The sequence below is a fragment of the Vanacampus margaritifer genome, chromosome 16, assembly GCF_051991255.1.
Source record: "Vanacampus margaritifer isolate UIUO_Vmar chromosome 16, RoL_Vmar_1.0, whole genome shotgun sequence".
In the NCBI taxonomy this organism is placed as follows: domain Eukaryota; kingdom Metazoa; phylum Chordata; class Actinopteri; order Syngnathiformes; family Syngnathidae; genus Vanacampus; species Vanacampus margaritifer.
Genome location: NC_135447.1, coordinates 19,506,009 through 19,525,972, shown reverse-complemented (window position 1 = coordinate 19,525,972; position 19,964 = coordinate 19,506,009). Strand labels below are relative to the sequence as shown.

At 42.1% G+C, this 19,964-nt stretch overlaps 1 pseudogene; it reads left to right on the top strand.

Moving 5' to 3' along the window:
- The first annotated feature begins 16,474 nt into the window (after window positions 1-16,474).
- LOC144036546 (general transcription factor II-I repeat domain-containing protein 2A pseudogene) lies at window positions 16,475-17,650 on the top strand (annotated as a pseudogene).
- The last annotated feature ends 2,314 nt before the right edge of the window (window positions 17,651-19,964 follow it).

Genomic DNA, 19,964 nt, shown 5'->3' with positions numbered 1-19,964 from the left:
GAGACTGAGGTGGTGGGGAGCTCCTTGTTACAGGAAAATCAGCAGTCACAAACCACACTGAGATAAAAAAAAGAGAAAAAGAAAGAAAGAAATGTGACAGCAGACCTGCTCTTAAAACAATATGTATGTAGAATTTCCCCCAAAACAAATAAACAATAGCTTCTGGTTCAATTTAATGTTATGTGAATTATGTGTGTGTATCACAACCCTATGATCTACTTAAATCTGTAAATCTGTCTTGTTTACAGTGTTGTAATCTGTGTTTAATCTCCAAAACATAGTTATGGAATTGAGACAGTATTACGGTACACTGAATCTGTATTTGCCTGTGTGACGTATATGCTAACCGTCTGTCGCTCAGTTTGACACATCATCACAGCCATCGGCTTCTGTGCAAAGTGTTGTTGTTCCTACGGGGAAGCGCAGATGTTAGCCTTGCTGTTGCCAGTGTCGCCATTTTAGCGTTCCAACAACATCTGGGCTGTCATTGTCACAAATCAGGCGGGAATGCCACAGCTTGCTCTTGAACTATTGACAGCTAGGGGCAGGTGGGCACAGATGGCGAGTGGTGTGTCAAGGGGACTGGCACCGGGTGGCAGATAGAGACTGGGTCTCCCATCTGGCACTTTGCCCCACAGAATCTTAAGCGTGTGCTTAACGGAAAGCCTGTCAGGAGATAGAAGTCACCTTGTGCAAAACATTGCACCGCAATTAAGGAGTGTGGGGTGAGAAAGTCGACAGTAACAATGTAGTAGTGTAGTGAAAGTCGAATGGGAGGGAAATACAGTATATTATTCCTTGAAGCAATAAATTGCTTGACTTATCTGTTAGATTGTGCCTGTTCAGCACCTTAGTAGATAGGTGACTTGACCTTGGCCGATGTGTCGCTTTTTGCATCTTCCTGTCTAACTGCGCCCTTGCAAACTTATCAGTTGAAACCACTTAAGACCATCGAGTCACACATTGTCACATGAGCTAGCCAGAGCCGCCCTCCTGGTTGCCAAGACAGTATAAGATTAGGAACCATTTTGGACAGATCACACCTTCTTCCACTTCTGGCAAAAAAAGACTCCACAACTGTGCACTCGATCTTTCTTGCATCTATTGAGGAGCGTATCCGAGAATATGCAGTCTTCAAGTCTGGTAGTTACTTATAATGTTGAGCGCATTAAAAATAAAAGTACCTTCCAAATTTTTCAATTGTTACCATGACCCAGATTCCTCATAGAATGATTTTGATCCTATAGTTAGAAGATACCAAAACAATTGCAATTATTGTTATTCACAGGATTTTACAATATTTAGTCTGTATTGTTATAAACTGTATTGTTCTTATAAGACACTACAAGTAGTCCTTAGGGCAGGAGGCCATATTTCATATTTGAGGGCCTACATGGACACCACACGCCTAACTATAAAGCAGTTTTAAGTGTGTGTGTGTGTGGGGGGGGGGTACTCTCTCTCTCTCTATCTATATTTATCTATCTATCTATTTATCTATCTATCTATATTTAGGATGATCATTTGTTTTTGGGCGCCAAACAAGAACATGTTTAAATGTAAAAAAACAGGACACATTTTGTTGAAACGCTATAGTTATGTTTCTTTTGGACCAAACAAGATTTTTTTTTAAATTAAATTAGTTATTTTAAATTTGCAAATATATACATTACAATAACTCCAAATAAATAATCTTTTATTTTTGTTTACGATTATGCTAATTTTGTAATTGTGGAGTGTAATAATGGAAATTGTAATTCAATTTCGATAAATTGCACAGCCCTAGATAGAATGTTAAAATATTCAAGGTTGTTGCAGCAAAAGCAGCAAGGACAAAGGCAACATATGTTGCATTAAATTATGTATCTTTTTCCTGACTTTTTGGTGCACTCATTAGAAGTTTTTCCAAGGACGCTGACACACCACCTACGACACAGACTTCTTGAATTGACTGGTAAAGTCTAGATGGAACTATTTACATGTATTCATATTTTGTAGGGGAAAATAAGACCAAAGTGTGTATATATTTGTCAACATTGCTTTTAAATCCTCATTTTGTTACAGTTTTAATAGCATTTGCAAAATTAACTACATCATATTAGTGTTTATCCAAAAAGATGTTTTGAGATTGAGAGTTTCAATTATTTTGATTAGAATGTTTACTGGTCACAGTAAATGTACACATAGCTGCAAGAAGCATTCATCCATCCATCCATTTTCTTGGCCGCTTTTCCTCACTAGGGTCGCGGGGGTGCTGGAGCCTATCCCAGCTGGCTTCGGGCAGTAGGCGGGGTACACCCTGAACTGGTTGCCAGCCAATCGCAGGGCACACAGAGACGAACAACCACACTCACATTCACACCTAGGGACAATTTGGAGAGTTCAATTAACCTGCCATGCATGTTTTTTTTTTTTTTTTTGGAATGTGGGAGGAAACCGGAGTACCCGGTGAAAACCCACGCAAGCACGGGGAGAACATGCAAACTCCACCCAGGAAGGCCGAAGCCCGGACTCGATCTCACGTCCTCTGCACTGGGAGGCGGACGTGCTAACCAGTCAGCCACCGTGCTGCCCGCAAGAAGCATTCATTAAATGATTTAAAATGTTTCCATTAGCCATCTTCAAAATGCTGTTGTTGAAAAACAAATTATAAATATTAAAAAAATGCATTGAATGTTATTTATTCACTTCTAGGTGTGAAGAGTTACTAGTCTATTGCAGCAGCTCCAGCACAATTTCTTTTTATTTTTTTGTTTTTATATTTTATGGATTTTGCATCAATGTATCAGATTGCAGTTCAAGTTTTCCTTTTATTCATTTGTCATTTAACTACAAGTAAAAATGTGTAATTTTAAAATAATTTCATAAGCACATGCATTCAAATCTTAGCATTCAGCTAATAGCATTCAGCATTCCCATGCAATTTCTGCAGATAAAAACTTTGGACTAAAACATTGAACTGCATTGTTTGTTACTCACTAAAGCATAACAAGCAGAAGCGCAAGCACACATAAAAAACATACTCATCACATATAAATCAATCAGACACAGAAAAACAACAACAAAAGACATCCATCCAGATAAAAGGAGACAGGCAATAGTAAGATAGCTACATGTAAAAGCAGACAGCAAAGAAAATCAGCACACAGATTCAGGACAAAATGGTGTAACTGAATATTAGTGGTGACACAATTGAGTATTACCCATTTCTGTGAATGAGATTTCAAAGAATGTTATGTGTCCAATTACAGGAATGAAGTTGCAATTTGTGCTTACCTGAAAAATAGGGCTCAATGCTACAGAATCTATAAAGTAATGGTTAAAAGCTAGCTAGCTACTTAAGCTAGCTTGTTTGTAACTTTACATTTACTTTAAGTTTAAGTGGCTTCCCTTCTATATTGTGATTTCCCATGAGTTTATCCCATAAATCCCATCATTACTTATTCCACCCATTTGATGTACAGCTAATCATTATTCACTTCGCCACATTTATGCAGGTTTTGTACCACATCACAATTACGTTTCTGGTGACAGTGTATGTTTGCTCTTCTGAAATGAAAAAGTCGTTGGGTGTGATGGATTGTTCTAATTAGCAAACATTTTAGAATAAAGACAATAATTTAAACAGGTAAAAAAAAATAATAATAAATGAAATAGCCTACAACCGTGCATAGCACAGTGATAGACAGAAGGGAGCATCACCCGGTTGTTGTGATCTGGACTAGCTGTCCACGGCAGAGGGCCAGTCCAGAAGAAAAGCGCTTTATAGATGCAGCATTCAGGTCATCTCTCCCCCACGCCTTCGTTGCTCCACCATAATCCTCCCCTGAAGCTTCTTCCCCTCCCTTCTCCTTCCATCCCGCCTCCTCCACACTTCACCACCCAACCTGTATCCCATATACCATGAGGAAATGCCAACAGATGCCCAGTGTCTAAGACAGGCATTATGTTCTTAGAGGATATCCTGGTAATTCTCTTCTCACGCTTTTTTTGTTTTTGTTGTTTTGGACAGCTTGCTGATTATCACCACACTGTCTCAAAGAGTTAAAGAGGTGAGCACAGACACAGGAAGCATAACAGGCAAACAGGTAGCCATGCTGCTGGACGTGTTACGTGATGCAAAACAAGCGCCTGAAGACCCATGGGACAAATGTCTTGCCTTACAGTACAAACCACTGAAAAGCCCTAACCCTTAAACGCAAAAGCTACATTATGAATTCATCCATCCATCCATCCATCCATTTTCTTGACCGCTTTTCCTCACAAGGGTCGCGGGGGTGCTGGAGCCTATCCCAGCTGGCTTCGGGCAGTAGGCAGGGTACACCCTGAACTGGTTGCCAGCCAATCACAGGGCACACAGAGACAAACAACCATACTCACAATCACACCTATGGACAATTTGGAGTGTTCAATTAACCTACCATGCATGTCTTTGGAATGTGGGAGGAAACCGGAGTACCCGGTGAAAACCCACGCAAGCACGGGGAGAACATGCAAACTCCACCCAGGTAGGCCGAAGCCCGGACTCGATCTCACTTCCTCAGCACTGGGAGGCGGACGTGCTAACCAGTCAGCCACCGTGCATTATGAATTCAAACTTGCTAAACAACAATCACTGTACACAGTAATCAAAGATGATGCATAATAATAACTACACAGGAAACTAAATGTACCATAAATGCTTCAACAGCAGTATTTAGTGTTGTATTTTCGAACATGTTACTCATCAAGAATTCAAAAGCGGAGGAGCAGGACTTCATTTGTTGTAAGAAAATGTGTCAATCATGGGGACTCTGGAGAAAGTGGTTTGTCAGACCCCGAGGGGTCTACATTGACCTAAATACAAAATTGTCAACCACAGTTTTTACTGTCACCAACCAAAAGAGAACACCAGGTAAACAAACATTTAACTCTGTAAAAAAGAGCAGTTTTTATAACAGTCTAAGTGGGAAAGCCTTTTGTCGGACCAACTGCTCTCCCAGGGGGCAACACATTAAGATGATGCTTCTTGTTTGCAATGTGTTATTTGACACTTAGGACTTCATATTTGGTCATTAATAACTAAATGGCTTAGTTGAAAACATACTTTAAATTATATAGGGCGCTCAAACAAATGTTTGGCTCACATTGGTATTTATGTATATCTCATGATTGTACATGGAGAGGGTAAAATTTTTTTATACAAGTTGACCCCTTCCCTGAAAGAGATTTTCTCAACACTCTGTAGGCTATGGCGCTTAATCAGAGATGAGTGTTGCCATCGTGTGGTCAAATGTGGTATTGCTGGGTGTAGAGGAGCAGATAGAGAGCGGGAGTGCTTGAGAGAAGTAGAGAACATAGATAGTATTGAGGAGAATTTAGAAGAAATCTAAATCAAAACAAAGCAGGGAGAGAAAACAGGCTGTATGATGGTTGTGATAAATATGCTACAGTAATATTTGTAAGTATGTCCTCAAAGTGGGAAATATAATATTTTTGACAGTGATATACATCCATCCATCCATCCATTTTCTGAACCGCTTATTCCTCACAGTGATACAGTATGGATTATATTTATATCCAAGATGTACAGTGTAATAATGCTCAGTTTTGATTTACACCGTCAATAAGATATTCATTTAGCAAAATCAGTTTTTCCACTGTGCAGTGTAGAGAAGTATTGTAGTATGTGCATGTGTACTGAGATGCTTCTAATATTTTAATTAGTTCCTTGGTAACATTAATTTGTGGGATCTAAGTATTGGAAAAACAATATCATGGTGCACAGTTCTACACCACTAAAAAGTACAAACAATGAAGTAAACTGACTGAGCATTTAGTTTTGAAAATGATACATACTATGTGTATAGTCACAACAGCAAATTTATTTTGGAATCAATAATTGTATTATTAGTAAGTATATCATGATTATTCAGTTTATGTTACAAAGGGAATTTGGTGAAAAACTTTGCTACAGATTGTCTGCCAAAATGAGAAGAACAAATCCACTGAGGGAGAAACATAAATTTACATTTTTAAGTGTTAGTGTATGGAGGACCAAAACTGCCAGAATTAAAAATAAATACATAAATGACTAAAAGTGAAACTAAAAACGTATATATACATATATATATATATATATATATATATATATATATATATATATATATATTTATATAATTGGCTGGAAACCAGTTCAGGGTGTACCCCGCTTACTGCCCGAAGCCAGCTTCGACCCTTGTGAGGCGGTTAAGAAAATGGATGGATGGATATATATATATATATATATATATATATATATATATATATATATATATATATATATATATATATATAACGTTTTTATTTTCACTTTCAGACATTTTTTTATTTATTTAGCCTTTTTTTTTCTGGGCAGTTTTGGTCCTCTCTATTAGTGGGCCGCAAAAAAAAAAAAAAAAAATGATGAGGCAAACCAGATTAGGCAACCAGAGTTGACACCTGAGATTTAGCTGATCTAGTGGTAGCCAGCAAAGTCAACAAATGTGAGTAAAATTCATATCTTTAAAATGACAAATTTAAAATACAAAAGATTTTTTCAAAAAGGCATGTTTCTCTCTTTTTAACCGGTAGAATGATCTATTTGGTGTTAGCACTGCACAGTCAAAGCTACAAGGGCACTACTTGTGTTAGGTGTTGGCCCGCACCCGTAGCTTAATACTGGTTGACCTATAAAACCAGTGAGAGTGCTGATGTTCATCACAACCGCAGTACCCTGGAGTGTCGTAAGGACTCGTGCTGATTTGAGATTCTATGAGGCTTGACGCATGACATCGACCTCACGAAACTACAGAGGGGGGGATAAACTCATAGCTGCCCAGTAACAAGGACTCACTGCTTATTGGCTCCTCAACAATGTTGGAATGATGATCGTCTTTGGGCAAACTGACACACGCAAGGGTTTGTTGCGGATGCACACGGCACACACAGGAAGGATTTACAATATTCACACATACTGCAGTTTCACATTTGGTTTGACAAGCACAAATGCACGCAGCATCTATCGCATTCATCCATTCACATAATCACACATGAGCAGTGCTGCTGAGAACACAATGAGACCTTAAACTTCTTCTTCTTTTTACTTACATATACATATTTAGGGAAAACACAGTTTTTGGCCCAATAGTAGTCCCTAGTGACAGCGGCGGCACATCACTCATCAGTTTCCCTTTTCATAAGTGTATGGTTTTTCCAGCACATAATTCCTGAACAATAATCCAGCATTATTCCATTATTGTTACATTTTTAAATGAATCATTTGAATCGATAGCGAGTTTGCAACTTACATGTGCTTAGAAGGTTTTTTACTGCTTTATATAAGCTTTATAATAATGATGAAACTTAGCTATATTTTAATGCTAATTTCTGCAAAACGGAAACAAATACAAATATTTTACTTTTTTTCCTGATGAAAGAAGATACTTTAATCTTTCTTTTGGTAGGTTCCATGTTTTTATGCAATAGAACAGAATATTCTTTGGGCCTTGCAAAATCTGTCAAAATCCAGTAAAACAGCTGGGAGCCATGAGGGTTGCTTCACTGAAAATGGCTGTGAGTGAATGAGTTAAATTAGCTTAAAGTGAGGTGAAGAGCATTTAATATTTGTTGGCATAACTCTTACTTGAACAAATCTACTTCCGAGTTAGTCAGCCCGCGCCCACCCGCCGGCCGAATGAACGTTCACGTCATTTATGTCGCAAGCTGCCTCTCCGCTGCCTTTTTGTGGCTTGAAAAAAGTTATGCAAAGCAACGTATTGTAATGGGAGCCACCAAACCGAAACTTTGATCCAGGCTTACAAAATTGACATCGATGGAATTCCTGTGAGTCCTCACATTACAACGTTCACAAGTGAGTGGGAAACTAATAATCAGTCAAGCCACACACACATGCATGGACAAAATTGTCTAACAACACACAATGATGCGGTTAAACCGTTAAACAGACCCACACACGCAAGCAGGCACACAAGCACAACAACAAAAACAGCAACTTATGTTGGAGGATAAAATTATGTATCACATTGCAGTACAAGGTGAGTTGAATTCTGTTTTTTTATTACAAAGCTTGTTAATGTTGATGACTGTCACCAAGCTCCTTTTTTTCTCTTTTCTTTTTTCTGAGAGAGTATTGTTCATTCGGTAATCTTACCGATTCGACATGTCACATCACCGTTGTTCTCCCTCTCTTTTGTTCTTTTTTTTGTATGTGCGTGAGTATGTGCATGTGTGGGTGTGGGTGTGCATAAGTGCGTGCGTGTTAGTGTGTATTAATTCACCTATGACCTATTAAAAATCCCATACTGTTCACCTAAACTGAATGCTTCAGAATCCCTCTAGTCGTGAAGTTGTCAGGAGACCCAAGGAAGGATCAAAGAAAAGAAAGAAAAGTGAAATCCAGCACCGACCAGACATCACCCAGTACCCACCGGGTTGCCAACCAGAATCTTTCACCAACCAAAGAAAAATCTATATTATGAGGCATTCCTCATAAGCTTAAATATACCTCAGTTAACTACTGAATATAAAGAAATGTTAGATGCGCCACTTGCTATAAACGAGCTGTACTGTGCTCTAGATAGTATGCCTAATGGCAGAGCACCTGGCCCGGATGGTTATCCGGCTATATTTTTTAAGCACTTCTGGTTAATGCTTGCTCCACTATTCTTAAGAGTAGTAACAGAAATTAAAAATAATGGTTACATACGCCCACACATGAATACAGCAGCAATTAAACTTTTATTAAAGCCAGAAAAAGACCCCACCCTTCCATCAAGTTACCGTCCGATTTCACTAATTAACACTGATATTAAATTTATCACTAAGGCTTTCGCATCTAGACTAGAAACAGTAACAGGGGGGTCGTGGGGGAAGCTGTGGGCCGGTGGGGTGCCTGGCGGGCCTGCCGTGCCCCGTCCTACTGCGTTGGGTTGGGGGCGCGGGCCGTGTTGGGGTGGGGGGCGCTCCTGGGTTTACTCTCCGGCCGGTGGCCCCTGCGGGGCCCGGGGGTTGTCCCTTGGCGCCGCCATGGCCTGGGGGGCCCTGGGGGGTTGTGCTTGCTCTGTCCTGGTCGGGGTTGATGGCTCCTCTCTTTGGTGGAGTTTTCATGCATGCCAGATCCACCACACCAGCATCTATCGAGATTCAGGCGCGGTCTGCTTCTTCTTCTGGTCGTTGAATCGGTGGGGGCTGATGTCTGTGGATCTCGATCTGCTTCATCTGTCCTTCCTTCCTTTCCTTGGTCTCTCCTTTGGTCTCTTGAGGTCTCCCTGATTTGTTGGAATTTAGATGTTTCTGGGGTTGGTGAAAGACTCTGGTGGGTGCCCCGGTGGGTGGTGTCTAGTCGGTATTGGATTTCGCTTTCCTTTCTTTTCTTTGGTCCTTCCTCGGGTCTCCTGATGGCCTCGCGACTCTGGCTGGATTCTGGAGTATTCGGTTTTGGTGAACAGTATAGGATTTTTTATAGGTTTTGGGTGAACTGATGAGTACACACTCACACACGCACACAAGCACACACACACATGCACACACGCACACTCATAAAAAAAAATAAAAATAAAATAAAAAAAGAGAGAGCAATGATGATGACATGTCAAATCGGTAAAATTACTGAATGAACAATACTGAGCTTTCTTGGAAGGGAAAAATAAAAGTAAAATTACTAGACATCGGGTTACCAACCAGAATCTTTCACCAACCCAAGAAACAACTATATTCCAACTAATTAGGGAGACCTCAAGAGACCAAAGGAAAGACTGAGGAAGGAAGGATACATGAAGCAGAGTGAGATTCACAGACATCAGCCTCCACCGATTCAACAACCAGGGAAAGAAGCAGATTGTGTTTGAATTTCGGTAGATGCTGTTGTGGTGGATCTGGCATGCATGAAAACCTCCACCCAAGAGCGGAGCCGTCGACCCCGGCCAAGACAGAGCAAGCACAACCCCCCCAGGGCCCCCCAGGCCGCGGCAGCACCAAAGGACAACCCCCTGGCCCTGCAGGGGCCACCAGTCGGAGAGCAAACCCAGGAGCTCGAAGCACCCCCCACCCCAACACGGCCCACTCCCCAAGCCCAATGCAGCAGGCCCACCAGGCACCCCACCAGCCCACAGCCCCCGCTTCCCCCAATACCCCCGCCCATCTGCCCCCAGGCCCCCAAATCCCCAGACACCCCACCCCCAGCCACCCGTACCACCACCCTCCCCACAAAGCCGCCAACCCCCAAACTCCGGGGATCCCCGTAACCAGGCAATGTTGCCGGAGAGGGGCCGGACAGCGGAGCGGCCCCACCTCAAGCCGTGTGGTACGGTGGAACACTGGGGGCGGAAGGGGAGATGGGAGCCCCGGGAGACGGCGGCACCCCCGAACCCCAGGGCCGGCGGGGAAAAGTCCCGGCTGTCACTCCAGCGTACCTAGTGAAAGCTAACCCTGTCAGCTTGCCGACTAGCAAACTCTACCCTTACACCGTGGATGTGACCCCACCCAGTGTATGTACAAGTCTGTGTGTGTGTGTGTGGTGCATTAAAATTTGGAGCAGGTGAGATGGAGCAGAGGGAAATGATATTCCTCCGCTCCGATCCACCTCCTTCCCAGACGTGTCGGTGAGTGTATGTGGTGCATTAAAAAAAAAAATAGAGGGGGCTTGGTGGCGCGGCGGGGATACAGATGGGGGACCGCAGCACTGCTTAATACTGCGGTCTGCCCCAACAAATGAATCCCCACCCCGACACACCCGCCCCCTCTAATTTGGGGTGCATTAAAATTTGAGGGGAGTTGTAGGGCGAAGACGGTGTATCCACCCTACCTCATTACCCCACCCCCCCTCCAAAAGTGTGTGTTATGTGTCTAATAACAAAGTGTATTGTGCAAAACTAGTGCAGTGAATTAAGAGGAGCGACCAGCGAGGCCTCTCCCAACCCGGTGAGGGCAGGAGGCGCAGCCACACACACCACCCAACCCCCCACTGGGACCCTGGCGGGCAGATGGAGAAAGCACGGCTGGGCGTTAGGGCTCGCCCCCCAGATACTGGGGCCCGCCCAAGTTGTCAGGAGGCTCACTGGAGCGAGGCAGGCACAACACCCCCACCTGCCCGCCCGGTCCCTGGAGCCCCGAGACCCGGGCAAGGAATGGATCCCCCGGCCCAGGGGAGGGGGAGGAAGGCGGACAGGGGTGGGGTACAGGACGGGGGAAGGAGACGACAAGAAAGGCAAGGGCAGCGGCAGGGCAGCAGAGAGAGGGGGGAGGAGGAGGAAGGGTGACGAGGGAGAAAAGACCGGGAGGCGGAAGACAGGCGGGGAAAGGCAAGGAGGGAGAGGTAGCAAGGGGGGGAGAGGGGAGAGGGAACCACGGGGCAACCCGGAGGACCGCCCGCCCGCCCGCCCTGAACTGCGTTGACGGGCACCGAGCGACGGACCGCGCCGCACCAAGGAGAGCACCACAACACAACACCCCCCAAGAGACCCACGGAACGGCCAAGACGCAGCCGTCACCCAGCAGCCAACAGAGGGGCAGAGCCGCCCACGCTCAGCCAGGGGGGACAGGACCTAAAAAGTTAACTTAATGGCATGGAGTGATTCCGAATATTAACCCTTAGTGCCCATTGGAAATGAATCTTGAGGAGTTGGTGACTGTAAGGTGTCATTTAATGTGGTCTACTCGACCCTGCTGGCAGCAACCGGGTTTCTGACTATAAAAACACAACCATTACCGTTACAAATTGCCAAATACAGAAACAGCAATATAAGTTATCGTCATGTGTTGGCTCTTGCTAACAGGCAGAATTAAGTAACCAGATTTAGATTAAAATATTTTCTATATACGTAGACCATGTTTCTATAAATTTTTATATTTGTTTTTTATTCGAGGCAGATATTTTTTCCATTAAAATAGGATTTATGGTTAGACCATTGGTCGATATTCAGAGTTTGTTTATTTTTCCAGTTAAAAATAATTGTTTTTTTTTTAGCGATAGTAAGGGCTACGAGTGTAGATCGAAATTGTTTATGTGGTAAGTCAGTTGTTGTTAGGTCACCTAGCAAACACAAGTTTGGAGATAAAGACATCCTACAGTCCAAGATAGCGGAAAGTTTTTCTAAGACTTTAGTCCAGAAATACATAACCATAAAGCATGAAAATAAGCTGCAGTGTTTTGTGAACACTGGAGACAAATTTAAGTCTGAGAGTCCCATTTTCTTCATCATATATTAAGTAATATATGTTCTATAAATATTTTTTATTTTGGATAAGTTGTAAATTTGTGTGTTTTGTCATTTTAAATAAGTTTTCACAAACTTGAATCCAAAAGTCAAATTCCGGAGCTATAGACATGTCCATCTCCCATTTCGAGATGGGTAAATACATTTGATCTGTATACGAAAGTAACTTATATATTTTTGAGAGATTTTTTGTTGTTGTCGGAGAAAGCTTTGTAATATCTTTAGCTAAAACAGGCGGTTGGAGCATACCCCTAAGTGTTGGAATTTGGTTCTTTATCATATTTTTAACTTGCAGGTAATGTAAAAAAAAAACTAGTTTTTTATGTTGTATTTTTGGAGCAAGGATGTATATGATATAAACATATTATCTGAGAAAAGATAGTGGAGACGTGAAATTCCTTTCTCCTCCCACACACCTAAATAAAACGATTGGTTGTTAAGTTGAAAGTCGGGGTTATGCCATATGGTAGAAAGCCCACAGGGCTCCAATTGGGCTTTTGTAATTTCTAGTGCCTTCCAACAGGCGGTCAGGGTGGCGGAAATCATTGTTTTTTTAAAACAACTGTGTCGCTTAATCGATGTTGTAATAAAGAGTAAATCTAAAAGTCTGAGGTTATTACAATCCTTCTGTTCCAGCCAACAGTTAGTATCTCTGTTGGGTTGTGCCCATAGAATGATACATTGTAGCTGGTTAGCTATATAGTAGTGCATAAAATTTGGTGCCTCTAGACCTCCTTTGGATTTACTTTTCTGAAGAGTAGATGGACTAATCTCTTTTTTTTATTCCAGTAGAATTTTGTAACAGCCGAGTCCAACGACTGGAACTAGTTAGACGTAGGTTTGAAAGGAATCATTGAGAAAAAAAGAATTTATTTTGGGTAAAACTTTTATTTTAATGGTGGCTATTCGTCCTATTAGAGAAATGTGAATATTATTCCAGCGCTCCAAGTCACTGTAAATGCTATCCAGAAGTGGAATGAACTTCAAATGAATTAAATCAGTTAATTTAAGTGAGATTTTTATGCCTAAATGTTTTAAATTACCTATAGGAAATGAGGAGTGTGGGTTCTGGCTTGCAGGGTTCCATGAATTTTCTGTAATAGGTAGTAGTGTTGATTTTGTCCAGTTAATAGAATAACCTGATAAATGTGAAAATTTAGTTAGTAAGTTAAATAGGTTTTTCTAAATAAAGTAAACTATCATCGGCATATAGATTCATTTTGTGTTCTGTTAGCCCAGAGTGAATTCCTTGAATCCTTCTTTCCTGGCGTATAGCTTTTTTATTTTATTTATTTATTTATTTTTTTCCTGGAGAGCTCAGTATTGTTCATTTGGAAATTTTACCGATTTGACATGTCATCATCATTGCTCTCCTTTTTTTATATATATATATTTTTTATTTATTTATTTTTTATTTTTTTTTGTATGTGGGTGAATATGTGTATGTGTGTGTGTGCGTGCGTGCGTGCATGCGTGCGAGTGAGTGTATATTCATTAGTTCACCGAAAAACGAACACTAAGAACACTTCCAGCCAGAGTCGTGAGGTCGTCAGGAAACCTGAGGAAGGACCAAAGAAAAGAAATCCAGCACCGACCAGACACCACCCACCAGGCCACCAACCCCAGAGACATCTAAATTTCAACAAATCAGGGAGACCTCAAGAGACCAAAGGAGAGACTGAGGAAAGGAAGCAGAGTGAGATCCACAGACACCAGCCTCCACCGATTCAATGACCTGAGGAAGATTGTGTCTGAGTTTCGATAGATGCTGGTGTGGTGGATCTGGCATGCATGAAAATCTCCACCAAAGAGGGGAGCCGTAGACCCCCACCAGGACAGAGCAAGCGCAACACCTCAGGGCCCCCCGGGCCGCGGCAGCGCCAAAGGATGACCCCCGGTCTCCGCACGGGCCACCGGCCGAAGAGCAAACCCAGGAGCAGGAGCGCCCCCCACCCCCAACCCAACGCAGCAGGACGTGGCACTGCAGGCCAACCAGGAACCCCATCGGCCCACAGCCCCCGCTGCACCCCCGACCCCCCCCGCCCCCCATCCACCCCCGCCATCCACCCCAACCCAGCCCCAGCCGCCCCCAGACACCCTCCCACCCCCACCACCCTCCCACCCAGCCACCCCCAACCAAGCCGCCCCTTCCCCCGACCCCAACCCCACCAACCGGCAGCCCCCCAGCCCCCGACCCCCGCACCCAGGCACCGGCGCCGAAGAGGAGCCGGGCAGCGGAGCTTGAGCAAGCGGCTCAATAAATATCGCAAATAATAAAGGGGACAATGGGCATCCCTGTCTTCTGCCTCTCTGTAGATAAAACTCTGAGATGTAATCCCATTAGTAGTAACTGTAGCTTTAGGAGAATCATATAATACTGACACCCAGTGACTTCCCAAAGCCAAATTTATTTAAAACAGCAAAGAGGAAGGACCAGTTAACTGTCGAATGCTTTTTCTGCATCCAACAATTTAATAACTGCCCTTTTATCATGCCGCTGTGACATGCTAATAAGGTTAAAGAGCGACGACCTTTAATAAAGCCTGTTTGGTCGCTATGAATGATTGTCGAGATTACTGTTTCTAGTCTAGATGCGAAAGCCTTAGCGATAATTTTAATATCAGTGTTAATTGGTGAAATCGGATGGTAACTTGATGGAGTGTCACCAAATTCTAATAAACAATGCACTTTACACATGATCCTTTTAGATTAATATTTTGCTTAGTTTTCACTGAACTCATATAATATTATTTTTGTATCATTGTCAGTCTTGTAGTAGAGGCAAATTAAATGAAATAACACAAAATAAAATTAATTAATATAATAAGTAAGGAAATACAAGTAAATAAAAATAATATTAATACATTTATAACAAGAAATAGGGAAGTGAATTCTTGTAAATAAATGAGTATCAATAAAATAACAAATTGCAGCATGGAGATGTCATAAAACGAAACAATGCAACGTCTCACGCTGAGTCAAATACCAAAGAATAGAGATGTCTGACAAAAAACACAAGATGAACATTAGATTTAGGCTGAAGAAGTGTGCCCCCTGCAAAAAATGTAATGTAATTTCATTCTGCAGCCGGGTCTGGCTCGATCGCAGAAGCAACATTGACCCTCCAGCTAGTGATGGCAAAATTGAAAGTGTGTTTTGGTACGTACTAAAACCTTGAGATTCGAATCGGGTTCCTAAATCTGTCTCAGAATCACAATGTCACGTAACTGTTGCCTTTCGCGTTCCATTACGTCCCTAAATGTTTCCAAACGTCGCATTGTTTCAGCAAGTGAACATGTCATCCCTTTTCTAAAATTAAATAAAATCCTACCATTGCACTATATTAAAATGTCTTGAATCTAAATTATATCCAACCTAAGTATACTTTGCATTTGCACTGCCTGCTGATTCATTACCCTAAATAATAAAATGTTAAGAAGGCTTATGAGTTGTTGGTTCAGTGGTATCACACCCACACTATGTACTGAGGTTAGGCCAGACATGGGCAAACCCCGGCCCGCGGGCCAAATCCGGCCCGTTATGCTTTTCAATCCGGCCCGCCGAACTTATCCAATAAGGCTAGAAAAAAATTCAAAATCATTCATTTAATTTTGTCCCTGCAATGCCGCGTTTCACCAGTAGGTGGCGCCAGCCGTGGCCCCAGGCTTTTTATTGTGGGTGGGCCTGAGGAAAAATGGGCGGGCCAGAGAAAATTCCCTTCACTTCCCTAATAGTGCTTTACCGCGTGTACCAAGGACAGCGATTTACTTTCTTTTCCTGTTGCCATCTGACCCCATCTGTAGAAATGAGCGCACCAAAGAAAAGGAAGGTGGACGGTGAGGGGCGAGTGTTTAATAACGAGTGGACAACACGATATTTTTTCACAGAAGTCCGATCAACGGCTGTATGTCTGATATGCCAAGAAGCCGTTGCGGTTTTTAAAGAATACAATATCAGCCGTCACTTTGCCACGAAACATGCAAAATATGCTTGCAAGCAGTCAACACAAGAACGGGAGGCTACTGCACAGAGGTTGGCGGCTAATTTACAGGCTCAGCAGAATTTTTTTCACCGACAAACTTCAATTCAGGAGTCAAGTACCAAGGCAGGTTTTTTGCTGCCGTTCAAATAGGCGAAGGCTAACAAGCCTTTCTCCGAAGGCGAGTTTTTGAAAGAATGCATGGTAGAGACAGCAAGTCCGAGGGATAAACGACAGTTTTGAGATAACTGAGCTTTTGAGCATGGAGTCGCTGAAGGGGAAAACGCGAGGAGAGGACTTGTATGCACAAGTGTCCGCTGTAATTGAGAGGATGAAGCTTCCTTGGAGTAAACTTTCCAATGTCACCACGGATGGATCGCCAAATTTAACAGGAAAAAACATCGGACTGCTGAAAAGGATCCAGGATAAAGTGAAGGAGCAAAACCCTGAGCAGGACGTTATTTTCCTTCACTGCATCATTCACCAGGAGTCTCTGTGTAAGTCTGTGTTGCATCTTAATCACGTTGTCGATCCAGTTGTAAAACTTGTTAACTTCATACGAGCGAGGGGACTTAATCATCGTCAGTTCGTTACACTGTTGGAGGAAACCGATACGGATCACCAGGACCTACTTTACCACTCTCGTGTCCGCTGGTTAAATTTGGGAAGAGTGTTACAACGAGTGTGGGAGCTCAAAGAGGAGATTAGCTCGTTTTTGGAGTTAATGGGAAAATCCGAAGAATATTCCGAGTTGAGTGACGTGAACTGGCTTTCTGACTTTGCGTTTGCTGTGGACATATTTTCACACCTGAATGAGCTGAACGTGAAGCTACAGGGGAAAGATCAGTTTGTGCACAACATGTACACAAATGTGAGCGCCTTCAAATCCAAGCTGATTTTATTCTCCAGACAAATGGCAAAGAAATCTTTCGCTCATTTCCCCACACTAGCCGTGCAGAAAGGGACCATCCAAATCACGGATAAATACTGCAAATCACTGGACGACCTGCACAGAGAATTCTGCCGTCGCTTCTCTGATTTTAAACAAATTGCCTCATCACTTCAGCTGGTGTCCTGTCCCCTGTCACAAGAGCCTGAAACAGCACCACAGGAGCTGCAGTTGGAACTGATCGATCTTCAGTCCGACTCTGCTTTAAAGGAGAAGTTCAAGTCTCTTAAACTGAATGACTTTTATGCCTCACTGGACGAAGCCACGTTTCCAAACCTCCGGAGGACAGCACAGAAGATGCTGGTGTTGTTTGGCTCGACCTACGTGTGTGAGCAGACGTTCAGCATCATGAACATAAATAAAGGCCGTCACAGATCCAAGTTAACTGACCAACACCTCAGATCTATCCTGAGAATTGCCACAGCAAAACTAACTCCAGACTTTGATGTACTGGCAAAAAAGGGAGACCAACTACACTGTTCCCACTGAAATTTGTGATTTTTTCTACTTATGTTCTGTTATGGAAAATAAGTTTGCAAGTGCGTATTTTAATTGAGTGTGCCTTTATGCACAGCAGTGGAGCAGAAATAATTGACATTGAGTATTTTGTTGGGTAATAATGTGTTTTGAATGTTGAAAGTGTTCATCTTTTTTCAATAAATCTTGATTTCTTTAACTTTACGCCTTGAATTGAAATCTATTAAAAATAGATGCAATCACCAGGTTTGACAGATCACAGTGTATGTGCTATTATAATCTAATTACATTTCTCCTCCCACTTTGCCAAATAGTGTGTAAATGCTGCATCTCGCATTTTCATTGAGGCAAACGTACTACCTGGATTAGGGCTATTTTATAATAATAATCATAATAATAATAATACATTTCATTTAAAAACAGCACCTTTCAGAACACCCAAGGTCACTTTACAAAGCATAAAAACACAGCAAAAGTTGAGCTAAAACAATAAAAATGAAGCTATTGGAAAAGCTGTTTTAAATAAGTGGATTTTGCACATTTGAAAAACGCAGTCCTTAGTGCACACTATAAGTAAATCGGGTTGTACATTTATCTGTGTGTGTTTACTGTGCTATGAGGTCCAAATCCTGGTCCGGCCCACCCGTCAAAATTTCAAACCCATTGTGGCCCGCAAGTCAAAAAGTTTGCCCACCCCTGGGTTAGACCATTACTTAGGGGACCCTGGTTCAATTCTCGGTCTTAGCAGCATATTTTTGCAGGTCATTGTTCTTCTTTAATGCGTTCTGTCAAAACTTAAGATGCCCTGTCGCTCAAAAAAAAAAAACAGCCTCTGAAATGTATGTCTTTTTGATTAAAGCTCAAAGCAGTTAAGTCATTAAGTTATGTTGAGAATTGATTATCTATTTCAAAGGCAAAATTAAAAACAAACCAAGAATCAGCAGCAAAAAGCTAATTTGTACTTCCATACATATTTTGAAAGAGTTGGGATGTGGGCTTTATTCAGTTTTTCTTTCCCATGATATTATTTCTCTCTCTTATGGCGTCCATTACAATTACAGTTAGGGCTGTGAATTGCCTACTACCTGGCGATTCAATCCGTGTCACGATTCATAGGTCACGATTCGATTCAATACCGATTAATCCCAATACGAATCTAAAAGTTGATTATTGCGATTTTCTTTTTAGAAAATACTAATCAGTAAACTTGTACATGTACACTGTAAGATTTGTATGAAAATGTATTTATCTGAAACTTCAGGCTTATCGATTCGAGAATTGCATGCTGTAATATCGCGATATGTTAGCGAATCTATTTTTTTAACACCCCTAATTACAGTGTATGCCGATTGCTATTTGTGATGACAGACAGCCAATAGCTACTTTCCTTACTGGGGAGATTGAATGTGATATTTTAGAACTGCCCACCAGATGTCACTGTGGAGAATTGTTTCGAACGTTCCAAAACATCAATTATTTTTTTGCAACAATTGTTCCAAACGATTCCATCGTTTCAATGTTCCATTTCTGCTATACCTACCTCCAGCCGCGTCCCACGTCTCCGGGCGGTCAAAAGGTGTCTTCCCCGCCGCCCGTGCAGCCTCAGGGGATAAATTTGGCAGATGCGGCTATGCCCACATGTGGACCTGTTACATGTACTATTTTGTCCACAGACAGAGGACTTTAACCTGCCTCTTGATGGCAATGCAAAAAGCTATATAATATAGCAATTGGCTCATGTAGGCCACAAAAAAGGAAACAGGTGTTTTTCTGACAAATACTACTTTGGACCAGAAGAGCGTCGCAAATTACTTTGCTTAGCGCAAGGCGTGCAAGATGAGCTTCTAATGTTTGGCGGTTGGAGCTGAAAACAAGTGCAAGAAAGCAAAGGCAGCTGGCAGGGAAAAAGTCCAAGGTGAATAGTACTTAAATTCAACGAAAGCGTGGAGGAGAACACGGAACTGGCAGGCTAACACAAAAACAACCTAGTCCATAATCAAAAAGATAAATAGCAAGAAAATAGGTAAGGGGACAGCAGGATGTGGGGCAACGACAAAACTTGACACTGACACACAATTAGGGACTGGGCTCCAAATTCAGTCCGGGAATTTGAGTTGGAGAGGCCCTCAATGCGCACAAAATAAAAGGTCTTTTTTTCCCCTTGAAGACATTTAATATTTTCAATTTATAATTTTACTGTTTTTGAATTTACTTATAAAGCATATAGATGTGATATAATCATGAGTATTTAAAAGAATACAGTGGGATGGTGATTTTGTGAACTCTTATTGATCCTCTTACCCTCAAAGCTATTGAAGATAGGAAT